Source organism: Zingiber officinale, chromosome 1B, assembly GCF_018446385.1.
Source record: "Zingiber officinale cultivar Zhangliang chromosome 1B, Zo_v1.1, whole genome shotgun sequence".
In the NCBI taxonomy this organism is placed as follows: domain Eukaryota; kingdom Viridiplantae; phylum Streptophyta; class Magnoliopsida; order Zingiberales; family Zingiberaceae; genus Zingiber; species Zingiber officinale.
This window is the reverse complement of record NC_055986.1, coordinates 83,690,393-83,705,517: the sequence shown is the minus strand read 5'-3', so window position 1 is coordinate 83,705,517 and position 15,125 is coordinate 83,690,393.

The window sequence follows — 15,125 nt, the reverse complement described above, 5'->3', positions numbered from 1 at the left end:
AAGATCACACGCTCCTAAATAATTTCCTATAACCATCCATAAAGGAAGTTTGACTTAGTGATCCGCAAACAAATTCATCCATTATGGAGGGAGGCACTCAGAGCCAACACGCAAGTTTGTTGCATCACTTACAAACTAGTAATGGAGACCGTGAAATTTATTTACTAATCCCTCTCCCACTTAGTTATTTAAGGTGAGAAATTTTAACCATGCACACACACATCACAGCAAATAAAGCAATAAATATGGAAAAATAATTTTCCAACTATTATGGTCGTTTCCATCACTGTCCTCCGTGTGCTGCCAACCCTAGCTGCTGCCATCTTTAGCCACCGCAATCAGGTCTAGTCGTCGCATCTATCTTACTTCCTTTTCTGCTGCGCCTTTGGTCCACAAATAGTACCACTCCTCGGAAGGATACGATCCACGGCAAAAATAGAATTTTACATATATCGATCCTATATTCCACAAAGGAATGTACATGTAATCTAGATCAAAATAAAAAATGTAAAATCCAAAAACTAATACAGCTCTTGCTGTATTTAATACATACAATCATACACACAAATAAAATGCCCTTGACATGTCCAAGGGTCCAATCACACACAATCTCTATAAGTCATAATAGTTGGAGCCTGCAACCACAAAGTTAGCATATTCTACTATTATCCTGCCTAAATTATGTATGACATGTGCATAATTAAACTGAAACCAAATACATAGAGGCAAACCCTAGCTCTGATACCAATTGTTGGTTGCTACTCAGAATATCGTATTGATTCCCCTGTAATAAAATTTTGTACAAGTCCTGAACCTTTCCTAATAACCTATTGTGTTCTTTAGAAATTAAATTCGGAATCGCAAACAGAACTTAACATTATTGATTCCAAATTTAACTTATCTGTTCTTAGAGGTTTAGACTTGGATCGCAAATGATACTTAACATTATAGATCCAAATCCACCTATATTACAAATTCAATTAAATATTTATTTCAGAGATCGGCTCCCAGGTCAAACATGGCGAGGCACTTGGCCTTCTTGGGTATGAGAACATCCACCACTGCCTCGACAAAACCTCTCAACGAAATTCAATATTTAATTTCTTTATAGTAACCCTAGGTTTAACCAAAAAGAACAATCGAATCACAAGATCGAAAAACAAATAAACACAAATTTGAATCACAAATCCGAAACCTAGAATCATATGCCTCTTGTGTTTGGTATTTCAAAAATTCATACAAAGAAAAAGTAGTATGATGCGGAATAGAATTACTAGTTATACCTTTCTTTGTAAGCAACAACCTCTTGATCTTCTATCATATTCCTCTTCTTATCTCGGATGTTGTGTGGGCAACGATCTACCGAGATGAGAACCACCAAGACACCTTCCTTCTTGCAAGTTTCGGCCACCAACCTTCAAGCTCTAAGGGATGCAAGAGCAAAGCCTCCTTTCTCTCCTTCTTCTCCTAACAAGAACCGGCCACCACAAGAACTCCAAGAGAAGGATGCACCGCCCACTAAAGAAGAAGAGAAAAGGAGAAGAGAATAGGGCCGACCACACCAAGGAAGAGAATAGAGGAATACTAGATGATATGTTGTGAGATGAGGCACCTCTACCCTCTCTTTTATATTCCTTGGTCTTGGCAAATAAAGAAATTTAATTATTATTAAAATTCCCTTATTTCCCTTTCCATTGGTTAATAAGGAAAAATTTAATTAAAAATTCCTTTTAACCCTTCTCATGGTCGGCCCCTTCACATGCTCCAAATAAGGCAAGTTTTAAACACAAAATTAAAACTTCCTTATTTGTTACCGAAAATTTTTAAAATAAAAATTTCTCTTTAAAAAATTCACTTCATGGTTGGTTATTAAATGAAACTTTTATAAATTAAAATCTCTCTATTAAAACATGTGAATGATCTCCAAAAAGGAAAGTTTTCTTCAAAATTAAAATCTTTCTTTCAATCTACAAATAAGGAAAGATATCAAATCTTTTCTCTTAATCTTTTGTAGAAACTATAAAAGGAAAGATTTAAATTTTAAAACTCTCTTTTAAAATCATGAGGATGGTTACAAAAAAGGAAAGTTTTGTCAAAAATTAAAATATTCTTTTTAACTACAAATAAGGAAAGATATCAAACATTTCTCTTAATCTTTTGTAGAAAGTTATAAAAGGAAAGATTTAAATTTTAAACTCTCTTTTAAAACCATGGCATCCACATAAGAAAGATTTTAAAAATAAAATCCTTTTAATTTTATAGTGGTCGGCCACACCAAGCTTGGGCTCCAAGCTATGGCCGGACAACCTACTTGGCTCAAGCCTTTGGCTTGGCCGGCCCAAGCTTGGGCTCCAAGCTTGCTTGGATGGCCACCTAAGGGTGGGTAGGAAGTGTGTATTTGGTGGATATAATCCTCTATATATAGGAGGCTACGATAGGGACCGAGAGGAGGAATTAGTTTTGGTCTCCCGATGAAATTAAGATTCTCGTGTTCGCCCCGAACACCCAACTTAATTTCATCAATAATAATTCATACCACTAAAGAATTATTATTGAACTACCGCACCAATCCCAAATTACATTTTGGGCTCCTTCTTATCATGAGTGTGTTAATCTCCCTGTGTTTAAGATGTCGAATGCCCACTAATTAAATGAGTTACTGACAACTCACTTTAATTAATATCTTAGTCCAAGAGTAGTACCACTCAACCTTATTGTCGTGTTGGACTAAGTCCACCTGCAGGGTTTAACATGACAATCCTTATGAGCTCCTCTTGGGGACATTATCAACCTAGATTACTAGGACACAGTTTCATTCTATAATCAACAACGCACCATATAAATAATATCATTTCTCAACTTATCGGGTCTATTGATTTATCAAACTAAATCACACCCTTTGATAAAGAAATGAATATTAAGTATATGTGCTTGTTATTATATCATGATTAAGAGCACACACTTCCATAATAACAAAAGTCTTGTTCTTTTATTTAGTCAGTATAAAAAGAACTTACCTTAAATGATCCAGCTCAATACACTCTGAGTGTACTAGTGTAATTTTATAGTCAAGATAAACTAATACCAAATTACACTACGACTATTCCAATAGTTTGTTCTTATCCATCTTAGTCGTGAGCAACTGTTTATAATTTATAAAGAACTGATAACATTATCTTCTGTGTGTGACACCATAAACCATGTTATCTACAATATAAATTAATTGAACAACTACACTTAGCATAAATGTAGATATTTGACCAATGTGATTCTTTTATTTCAAAAATAAATGTTTACAAAAAGCTAGACTTTTAGTATACACTCTAATAGGTAGGTCAGAGACTAGACGAATTCACGCGGTTACTAGAAAGGATGCGCAACGGGCCGACAGATCCGTTTTCCGTGGTATGATTTTACTTTATGAATTATCCATTGATATGCTGATAGATATTGGTAGCTCACATTCCTTTATTTCCCGTGCCTTTTTGAGGGACATAGGTAGACTACCTACCCTTAGACCACAGCAACTGACCATCTCCCTACCGTCCGGTGATACATTGGACGTCACCCAGGAGGTTAGAGGTTGCTTGTTAGACTTTGGCAACATTATACTCACGGTTGATTTACTAGTACTGGAAATGGTCGAGTTCGACATTATCCTTAACATGGATTGGTTGTCTGCATATCATGCCACGGTTGATTGCTAGACAAGGGTGGTCACATTCTGACCTCCGAACCAACCCTCGTAGGATTTCACTGGCATCAGGGACGACGACATATCAATCATTTATGCCATTCAGGCTCAGAAGCTATTGTCACATGGCTGTCATGGATTTCTTCTGTCTTTGATTAATACTAACGACAACAGTAGTACTCAGTTCTCAGACGTTCCAATGGTCCAAGAGTATCCGGATGTATTTCTAGATGAGTTACCAGGCTTGCTTCCCAGAAGGCAAGTGGAGTTTGCTATTGAGTTGATTCCGGGAACCGCGCCAACATCGAAAGCTCCATATCGTATGACACAGAAAGAGTTGGACGAGCTAAAGGTCCAACTCCAGGAGTTATTGGACAGGGGATTTATTCGCCCTAGTGTTTCTTCGTGGGGTTCTCCGGTATTGTTTGTCAAGAAAAAGGATGGTACTCTAAGGTTGTGCATCAATTATAGACAGCTGAATGTAGTGACCGTTAGGAATAAGTACCCCTTACCATGGATTAAGAATTTATTTGATCAGCTCAGAGGTACATCAGTATATTCTAAGATTGATCTACGGTTTGGATATCATCAGCTGAGAGTTAAAGAATCTGATATTCAGAAGACAGTATTCTGTACCAGATACGGACATTATGAATTTTTGGTAATGTCATTTGGGCTTACCAATGCTCCAGCGGTGTTTATGGATTTGATGAACCGCATCTTTCTGGAGTATCTAGATTATTTCGTTGTTATCTTCATCGATAACATTTTGATCTACTCACGTTCCGAGGAGGAACATGCATAACATCTTCGCATAGTCTTGGAGATTCTTCGACGACATCGTCTATACGCGAAGTTCAGCTAGTGTGCTTTTTGGCTACCCTCAGTTGATTTTCTGGGTCACATAGTTTCCAACCGAGGTATTTCAGTAGACCCTCAGAAGATCGAGGCTGTCACTGTAAAATACCGGAAATAGGCGAATATTAATAAGGGAATTTTCTATGATTTTTGGAAATTTTTCTTGAATTTTTCGGAGCTCGTATGGACGAGTTTACGAGGATAAAAATAGGGTCCAGAAAAGTCTGTTTAGGCTACCCTATTTTAAAGAGGAAAAGTTTTTAATTCCTCTTCTTTTATTTTTTTTTTTCTTTTCCTCTTATTCCCGTGCCCTAACCCATGCGGCGCCGCCCCCTTTTCGCACGCGACAGTTCTTCCTCCCCCTCCTCTACCGACGCCGGCGACGCCATGGAACAGAGCCGGCGGCTGAGCATCTCTTCTTCTCCCTCGTGTGCACGCCCTCACCCCGATCCGCCGGCGTCCGAGCCCTAGCGTCGGCCTCTCTCTCTCTTCTTCCTTTCCGGGCCGCACTGGATGGTGGCATCACTTGAGGCCGAAGGGAGCAGCGCCGCCGCGATTTCTCTGCCCTAGCGCTATCCTCCTCCCTCTTGTCTCTGCCCGACGATGCCACCCTGCCTTGTCGCCATTGCCGGTGGCCTTTCACTGCCACCTTGTCGACACCTCGGTCGGAGGTGATCTTCTCGGGCCACTGCAACCCTTCCTTGTGCGCTGCTTGGTTGATCGCCGCTTATTCGCTTGATCCAGAGTCGTGCCCTAGCTGTGGCCATCGAATTCTCCACTCCGGCTAAACCCCTATGCCTAGGGTTGGCGCAAGACCTTTTTCTTCTGCTGTGATTTGGAGTTTTCGGCTAGAATTCCTCAAAACAATGGCCAAGAAGGACTAATTTGAAGGAGTGTTAGAAGTGGGAGATCAGCAACTTTCCCTTGTTTCGGAAACCAATTTCTCCAGCCGACATCTCTTGCTGTGGATCAACACATCTATATTGGGGTGAGTTTGGTTTTGTCTATGCACAAATCTAATGTTATTAGATTTTGGGAGAATAAGGTAGTTGTGATGGTTTATGGGATGCGCATATTATATGATTAAGAGAGATCTGATTTTTCTTGATCATGTTTTGGATTCATGTGGATTTGGATTTAGGTTAGTTTCTCGGGGATATGATTTAGCTAATTAATTTATATGTAATTAGCTAAATCCATATATCATGTTGTTACAGGATTGTGATTCGGGATGGGCGTTTCAACATTGGATTGGTTCGATTCGATCTATATCGGAGGCGGGTACCTCTTGACTTATCTTTTATGATATGTCATTGGATATGCATAGTATTTTATAACTACATGCAATGAACATGTTTGCCTTTGGTATGTCACTGTTTGATATCCATAGCATGTTAGGTTTGTCACCTGTGATGTATCCGTGATTATATCTCATGATTTGTTGCCATGATTATCTTGTTACCATGAGTATCTTAGTTTCTAGAGTGACATACCATGCTTACTGAGGTTAGGACTAGGATATGGATTTTTGTTTCTGGCATGTGTATCTAGATTATCCGATACTTAGGTTTTTTGTGCCATATCAGATTTTGTGTACCTCTATTTGTATATCATATATGATTCGGGTGTTTAGACCCTGATTCTTTGATCTGTGTATATTGTTGGTACATATGCTATGGAAGAGGGATATGATTTGGGTCTAGGCTGTTATACCTTAGAGGACTTGTATACCCTAGATCCGTGGATTTGGCTTACTGATACTGTGGTACCCATATTATGTATATATGGATTTTTCTATGCTGATCAGGATATTCCATACTTATTATGTTCGGGACATAGGGTTTTTGATATTCTATCTGACCGGTGTACTCTAGATCTTGGTATGTGACCATCGCTTTTACAGTACCCATTTTGTATGTATGGATATGATTATGTTGATCAGTTTTTGCTATGCATAGTGACATGCATCATGATTGCATGCTGTGCGATTGTCGGCTCCACTATGGTTGAGCCCATCGTCAGTTACATGTACTGCACACACCCCCACTCATGGTTTAGTGGTATATCAGACAGGTGTGTGGCGGTTCTGCTGTTTGGCTTCGTTGGTCTGAGGACTCAGCGGGGTAGTCGGCAGACAGTTCCGCTCTGTTTGGCTCTGCTGGCATTTAGTGTAGCAGCGTAGTAGCCGGCAGACGGTGGACTCTGTTTGGCTCCGTTAGTCAGGTGACTCAGCGTGGTAGCCGACAGAGATACCTCCCCGTCATCGTGTACCGGGAGTTGAGAGCATTGAGCTCCCCCATTTATGATTTGGGGTCACAGGACAGGAGTACTCCGACAGCATCCCGTCCACTCGGTCACTCATCAGGAGCAGTGACGACAGAGTGCACGGTTGTCACAGCCCTACCCACTCGGTCTCGCCATTTGTGTGTGAGATGACTGACTGGCGTCAGGGGTGACCAGGACGCATCATTGACATCATATGCATTGATACCTTTATTTCTTGTGATTTTGTTTGCTGCATTTGGTTGGATGCATATGTTTGACATGCATACAGGATTTAGGGCACTTTCGGTTTGACGACCCTTTTGTTTGGATAGGAGTTCCTGGTGAGTACAGCTTCCTTAGTTACCTTTCAGTTTTGCATCTTTCCTAGATATATGATTAGGAAGTTGTATTCCATGTTTATTGCTGTTAGATATATCTTACTAGGCATGTCTATTGGTATTCTTTGAGTTGTTGAACTCACCCCGTGGACTCTATCTTATGATGTCGCTTGGAGCATCCTGTCTGCTGGTCCCCACGTCACATCAGAAGACTTATCGGTTTCACGTATGTTTTGCTTGTTTTATGTATCGGTTTGTTTAGCTCTGTACTCTGGTTTTATTTTTTTGGAGACTTGATGTTGTTATGTGGTGTTTTGTATTTGTTATTGGTTGTGTAAGCCTAGCCGGCTAGCAGTTTTGTGTTTTGGTTTTGGTACAGCCGAGTGGGCTGAATTTGATATTAACTGCGTGGTGTTTGTCTCCTTTTATTGTTATTATTCCAGCCGCATGTGGCTGAGGTATATAGTGCTTGTAGATAAGTTTCAGATTGTCCGCCGTACAGGGGAGATGCTGCCGAAATTTCTTCGGACAGAGACTCCTCTGGGGCGTGACAATTTAGTGGTATCAGAGCAGGTATACGATACTTGCTATGTGTTCTGGATTTTAGGATTTATCTGATACCAATTTATTGGTATCAGAGATCGACTTACGTGTCTTATTTTTCCGGTGTTTCGGATTTTGTGTTTTGGTCTTCTCGATGTGACTTTTCGGATTTTGGGACCTGGCAGCAGCAGGACATCTCCAAGCTATAGGAGGTATGTTGGTATACTGTTGTCCTACCTTTTTGTTAGTATATGCCCTGTTCACTATTACAGTTTATGACCTGTTTTAGCATTATTTATTGGTACCTGTCTAGTTGATATATCATATATTTTATGTGTTAGGTAAACCACTGATCATGGTAGACCGGAATAGAGATCAAGGATTACAGGTCTCTGCTGATTTTTCATATCACACCATTAGTAGTATTAGCTTCTATTACTACTAGTTGATTAGCATATTGAGGCACATACCAGCCTCTGCTAGTATTAGCTGGGTAGTGGATAGTATCTATATCTTCATGTTGACCTAGCCAGTAGTATATCATTTTATCTTAATTAATTACATCAGTAGATAACCGATTTACTCTTGTTAGATGGGTCAGTGAAAGACTGACTTACGCTTGTCGACTTGGGTAGTCGTAGATTGATATACCTTAGTAGCTTATGAAGGATTAAGGTATTCTTGATTAGTTAATAGATGACCGGTTTAGCTTTATTGGTCCGATCTGAATCTTTGGGTAGTTTGTGCTTAGTTTGGTATCTAAAGCACATTTGAGTACATGTTTTGTACTGATGTGGAAAAAAAAACTGAGTTGATCGTATATCATTGTCGATTTTGGTCAGTCTATGGAGGATCGATGTATCATATTCTATGGATACTTTAATTTTAGACTGTATGTACCTAATTGGATAACTTAGAAGGTGGCATATGATTTGTGTGGTAGATTGGATTAAATATGCTGATTATGCATATATATGAATATGTACATATGTGTTTGGTGTGGTATATGAGGTATCTTGTGGATTATGTGTGATTTGTGAATGCACGTGGGTTTTAGTATGCCTTATTGGAAGTATATGTTGATTATACTCTTGGCATATGTGTATATTTGTCATGTGAGTATTGTTTGAGGGGTATTGTTGATTTTACCTACGATGATATATGCACACGAGTTCGGTATACATTGTTGGAGGTATCACGGTGATTTATACCTATGATGTGGGTATTTTTGGTGTGAACCAATTGGAGGATTATGTCGATCATACATATGTGGTGTGTGCATGTATGTCAGATGTATGGTTGGTAGCATCATGATGATTCTACCTATGTTAAATGTAGAATATTAAATGTCTACATTATGATATTGGTTGTTTTACCCTGTCAAATAATTCTCTCATTAGTGGGTGACCGACCCACTAGGAGGACGATAAAGTTGACTATGGATTTGATTTGCTTACTGGGTGGTTATACCTAGGCTACCCACATTGGTCTGTGGTAGAGAGATCTTGTGCAGTCTCTAGCTAGATAGTTAGGTGCTTTGGGCACTTATGTATTGTTTGTGGTAGAGCGTAGCTCCCACATGTTATGGATTGTTTGTGGTAGAGCGTAGTTTCCAGCTTTTCTGGATTCCCACATATTTAGGGATTGTTTTGTAGTGGAGCGTTGCTCCTACATATTGCGGATTGTTTGTAGCGGAGCATTGCTCTCATATTTATTGTGGATACATATTTTGGATTATTTGTGGTGGAGCGTTGCTCCCACATATGGAGGATTTCTTGTGGTAGAGCGTTGCTCCCACATATGTGGTATTTCGTGTGATAGAGCATTGCTCTCACACTGGAGGTTCTATTCTTTGATGATTATATATCGTTGGTGATTAGATCTGTTTATTGTTGAGGATCTTATGGTTAGGAATGTCTGTGATACAGACATTATGTGTCTTGGTTTTACCATTAGTGCTTGAGGTGCCCTAGATGTTATCATGGACTCGATGATTTGGGTATCCCTAGAATGTTTGGATCGGTTTCCATTGTCTTTGTTGACGATGTTGTGATTTATTACGGATTTGAGGTGAGTCAAGTACACCACCTTCACATAGTTCTAGAGATGTTTCGACGAGAACATCTATATGTGAAGATCAGTAGTGTGTATTTTGGTTGTCTTCTGTGAGATATTTGAGACACACGGTCACCAGTAGGAGTATACCGTGGTTACACAGGAGATAGAGGATGTTACTGTTGGGAGTAGACAGAGTCTATAGAAGAGGCTCGCAACTTCCTTTATTTGGCCGATATTTCCGGAGATGCGTTGAGGATTTCTCACGGATTGTTATGTTATTTACACGCCTGACCAGGAAAGGCGTGAAGTTCACGTGGTCCGAGGACTACGAGACCAGCTTAGAGGAGCTGAAGCGGAGACTAGGGGTGACTCCGATTTTGGTTTTACCTTCTGAAGAGGACAGATTCGTGCTCTATACTGACGCATGACTACAGAGTTTGGGCGCTATTTTGGTGCAGCACGACACGGTAGTCTTCTATGTTTTTCGACAGTTGTAGGAGCATGAGTAGAACTACCAGTATATGACTTGTGGCTGGCCGTCATTATTTTGTGCCTTGAAGATTTGGCAGCCTTATCTATACGGCGTTACATTTGAGATTCTCACGGACCATGAGAGTCTCAAATATTTGTTCACTTAGAAGGAACTTAAATCTCCGACAGAGGAGATGGATGGAGTTCCTGAAGGATTTTGATTGTACCATTAGCTATCACCCAGGGAAAGCTAATGTGGTTGTCGATGCACTTAGCCGGAAGTTCAGAGGGACTTTAGCTTGCCACCGAGTTGTGGTCACAGACTTGATTCAAGGTTTCTCCGATTTGGGGCCTTGAGAGGATAGGACAGACAGAGCAGGGTACTCTGGTTACCATGGTTGCTCAGTCGTTAATCAGGATGAGGATCCGAGAGCCCTAAGCTGCTGATCAGTATTTGCAGTTTATTTGCAGCCAGATAGCTTCCGGGTAGCAGACCGAGTTCACACGAGACGAGGAGGGTGTTATACACTTCCGAGGCAGATTATGCGTACTTCAGTCTCGTCCGGTCTTATGGGAGTACTTTCGGAGGTTTATCGCTCATGATTTGCTGTCCACCCAGGCGGTACCCGTGTGTACCAAGATTTGAGGTGTTTCTATTGGTGGAACGACATGAAGGAAGACATCGCGGATTTTGTAGCTAGATGTCTTGTCTGTCAACAAGTGAAGGCCGAGCATTAGAGATCTGTCGGCTTATTTCAGCGATTCCTATTCCTGAGTGAAAATGAGAACATATTACCATGGACTTTGTGGTGAGTTTGTCGAGGACATGACGAGACCATGACGCGAATTGGGTAATCTTTGATCAATTACCCAAATCCGCGCACGTTTTAGCTAATCGGAGGACAAATTTCCTAGATCGATTGGTAGATCTGTTTTGCCGGGAGATCATCAGATCACGTGGTGTTCCGTTGATTATTATTTCGGATAGAGACCCGATTCACGTCTCATTTTTGACAGAGTCTGCAGCAGACCTTGGGCACGCAGCTCTGTTTTAGTACAGTTTTCCATCCTCAGACAGATGGACGGTTAGAGCAGATCATTCAGACTCTAGAGGTTTTGCTGAGGTCTAGTGTATTGGATTTTGGAGGTTGGGGAGGCCCAGATGTTGGGACCTCATAGAGCTCAGCATGAGGCAAAGTTGGACCGTACTGTCTGACGGAGGATGTCAGAGGCGTAAGACCGCCAGAAGAGTTATGCTGATTGGAGACGCATATCCCTAGCCTTCTCTATTTGTGACCATGTATTTTTGTGAGTTTTCCACCCACGGAAGGAGTGAAGAAATTTGACTTCAGAGGAAAGCTAGCTCTGTGATACATTAGACCTTTCCAGATCTCGGAAAGGATTGGAGCGGTAGCTTACCGGTTGGCACCACCACCGTCTCTGGCAGGAGTTCACGATGTATTCCACGTATCTATGTTGCGGAGATATGTGCCCGACCCGACGCATGTGCTGGCTGATATTCCAGTTCCAGTTCAGCCTGATATTTCATATGAGGAGATTCCGGTACGGATTTTGAACCGGAAAGAGCGTCAGTTGCGGAACAAGACTATCCGGCTGGTTAAAGTCGGATGACAGCATCATTCGGACGAGGATGCTACTTGGGAGCTCGAGGATACGATCCGAGCTCGATATCCCCATCTTTTCACTTGAGGTATGTGATTTAATTTACCGTTCAGCATTTTATACGCTATATCTGTTGTTAGTACTTGCTGATGGTAGATAACGAAATTTGGGGACCAAATTTTTATTAGTGGGGGAGAATGTAAAATACCGGAAATAGGCGAATATTAATAAGGGAATTTTCTAGGATTTTTGGAAATTTTTCTTGAATTTTTCGGAGCTCGTATGGACGAGTTTACGAGGATAAAAATAGGGTCCAGAAAAGTCTGTTTAGGCTACCCTATTTTAAAGAGGAAAAGTTTTTAATTCCTCTTCTTTTATTTTTTTTTTTTTCTTTTCCTCTTATTCCCGTGCCCTAACCCATGCGGCGCCGCCCCCTTTTCGCACGCGACAGTTCTTCCTCCCCCTCCTCTACCGACGCCGGCGACGCCATGGAACAGAGCCGGCGGCTGAGCATCTCTTCTTCTCCCTCGTGTGCACGCCCTCACCCCGATCCGCCGGCGTCCGAGCCCTAGCGTCGGCCTCTCTCTCTCTTCTTCCTTTCCAGGCCGCACTGGATGGTGGCATCACTTGAGGCCGAAGGGAGCAGCGCCGCCGCGATTTCTCTGCCCTAGCGCTGTCCTCCTCCCTCTTGTCTCTGCCCGACGATGCCACCCTGCCTTGTCGCCATTGCCGGTGGCCTTTCACTGCCACCTTGTCGACACCTCGGTCGGAGGTGATCTTCTCGGGCCACTGCAACCCTTCCTTGTGCGCTGCTTGGTTGATCGCCGCTTATTCGCTTGATCCAGAGTCGTGCCCTAGCTGTGGCCATCGAATTCTCCACTCCGGCTAAACCCCTATGCCTAGGGTTGGCGCAAGACCTTTTTCTTCTGCTGTGATTTGGAGTTTTCGGCTAGAATTCCTCAAAACAATGGCCAAGAAGGACTAATTTGAAGGAGTGTTAGAAGTGGGAGATCAGCAACTTTCCCTTGTTTCGGAAACCAATTTCTCCAGCCGACATCTCTTGCTGTGGATCAACACATCTATATTGGGGTGAGTTTGGTTTTGTCTATGCACAAATCTAATGTTATTAGATTTTGGGAGAATAAGGTAGTTGTGATGGTTTATGGGATGCGCATATTATATGATTAAGAGAGATCTGATTTTTCTTGATCATGTTTTGGATTCATGTGGATTTGGATTTAGGTTAGTTTCTCGGGGATATGATTTAGCTAATTAATTTATATGTAATTAGCTAAATCCATATATCATGTTGTTACAGGATTGTGATTCGGGATGGGCGTTTCAACATTGGATTGGTTCGATTCGATCTATATCGGAGGCGGGTACCTCTTGACTTATCTTTTATGATATGTCATTGGATATGCATAGTATTTTATAACTACATGCAATGAACATGTTTGCCTTTGGTATGTCACTGTTTGATATCCATAGCATGTTAGGTTTGTCACCTGTGATGTATCCGTGATTATATCTCATGATTTGTTGCCATGATTATCTTGTTACCATGAGTATCTTAGTTTCTAGAGTGACATACCATGCTTACTGAGGTTAGGACTAGGATATGGATTTTTGTTTCTGGCATGTGTATCTAGATTATCCGATACTTAGGTTTTTTGTGCCATATCAGATTTTGTGTACCTCTATTTGTATATCATATATGATTCGGGTGTTTAGACCCTGATTCTTTGATCTGTGTATATTGTTGGTACATATGCTATGGAAGAGGGATATGATTTGGGTCTAGGCTGTTATACCTTAGAGGACTTGTATACCCTAGATCCGTGGATTTGGCTTACTGATACTGTGGTACCCATATTATGTATATATGGATTTTTCTATGCTGATCAGGATATTCCATACTTATTATGTTCGGGACATAGGGTTTTTGATATTCTATCTGACCTGTGTACTCTAGATCTTGGTATGTGACCATCGCTTTTACAGTACCCATTTTGTATGTATGGATATGATTATGTTGATCAGTTTTTGCTATGCATAGTGACATGCATCATGATTGCATGCTGTGCGATTGTCGGCTCCACTATGGTTGAGCCCATCGTCAGTTACATGTACTGCACACACCCCCACTCATGGTTTAGTGGTATATCGATGTGTGGCGGTTACTGCTTAGCTTGGTCCGAGGACTCGCGGGGTAGTCGTGCGACAGTTCCGCTCTTTTGGCTCACGTGCATTTAGTGTAGCAACAGAGTAGGCAGACGGTGGACTCTGTTGGCTCCGTTAGTCGGTGACTCGGCGTTAGGGCAGAGATACCTCCCGTCATCGTGTACCGGAGTTGAGAGCATTGAGCTCCCCATTTATGATTTGGGGTCACAGGACAGGAGTACCGACAAGATCCCGTCCACTCGGTCACCATCGTGAGGCATTGAGTGCAGTTGTCACCCTACCCACTCGGTCCTCGCCATTTGTGAGATGATGGCGTCGGGGTGACCAGATGCATCATTGACATCATATGCATTGATACCTTTATTTCTTGTGATTTTGTTTGCTATTGGTTGGATGCATATGTTTGACATGCATACAGGATTTAGGGCACTTCCGGTTTGACGACCCTTTTGTTTGGATAGGAGTTCCTGGTGAGTACAGCTTCCTTAGTTACCTTTCAGTTTGGCATCTTTCCTAGATATATGATTAGGAAGCTGTATTCCATGTTTATTGCTGTTAGATATATCTTACTAGGCATGTCTATTGGTATTCGCTGAGTTGTTGAACTCACCCCCGTGGACTCTATATTTTTCAGGTACCAGGTTACTTATGATGTCGCTTGGAGCATCCTGTCTGCTGGTCCCCACGTCACATCAGAAGACTTATCGGTTTCACGTATGTTTTGCTTGTTTTATGTATCGGTTTGTTTAGCTCTGTACTCTGGTTTTATTTTTTTGGAGACTTGATGTTGTTATGTGGTGTTTTGTATTTGTTATTGGTTGTGTAAGCCTAGCCGGCTAGCAGTTTTGTGTTTTGGTTTTGGTACAGCCGAGTGGGCTGAATTTGATATTAACTGCGTGGTGTTTGTCTCCTTTTATTGTTATTATTCCAGCCGCATGTGGCTGAGGTATATAGTGCTTGTAGATAAGTTTCAGATTGTCCGCCGTACAGGGGAGATGCTGCCGAAATTTCTTCGGACAGAGACTCCTCTGGGGCGTGACAGTCACCAATTGGGAGTAGCCGAAATCAGTTCAGGAGATCCAGAGTTTCTT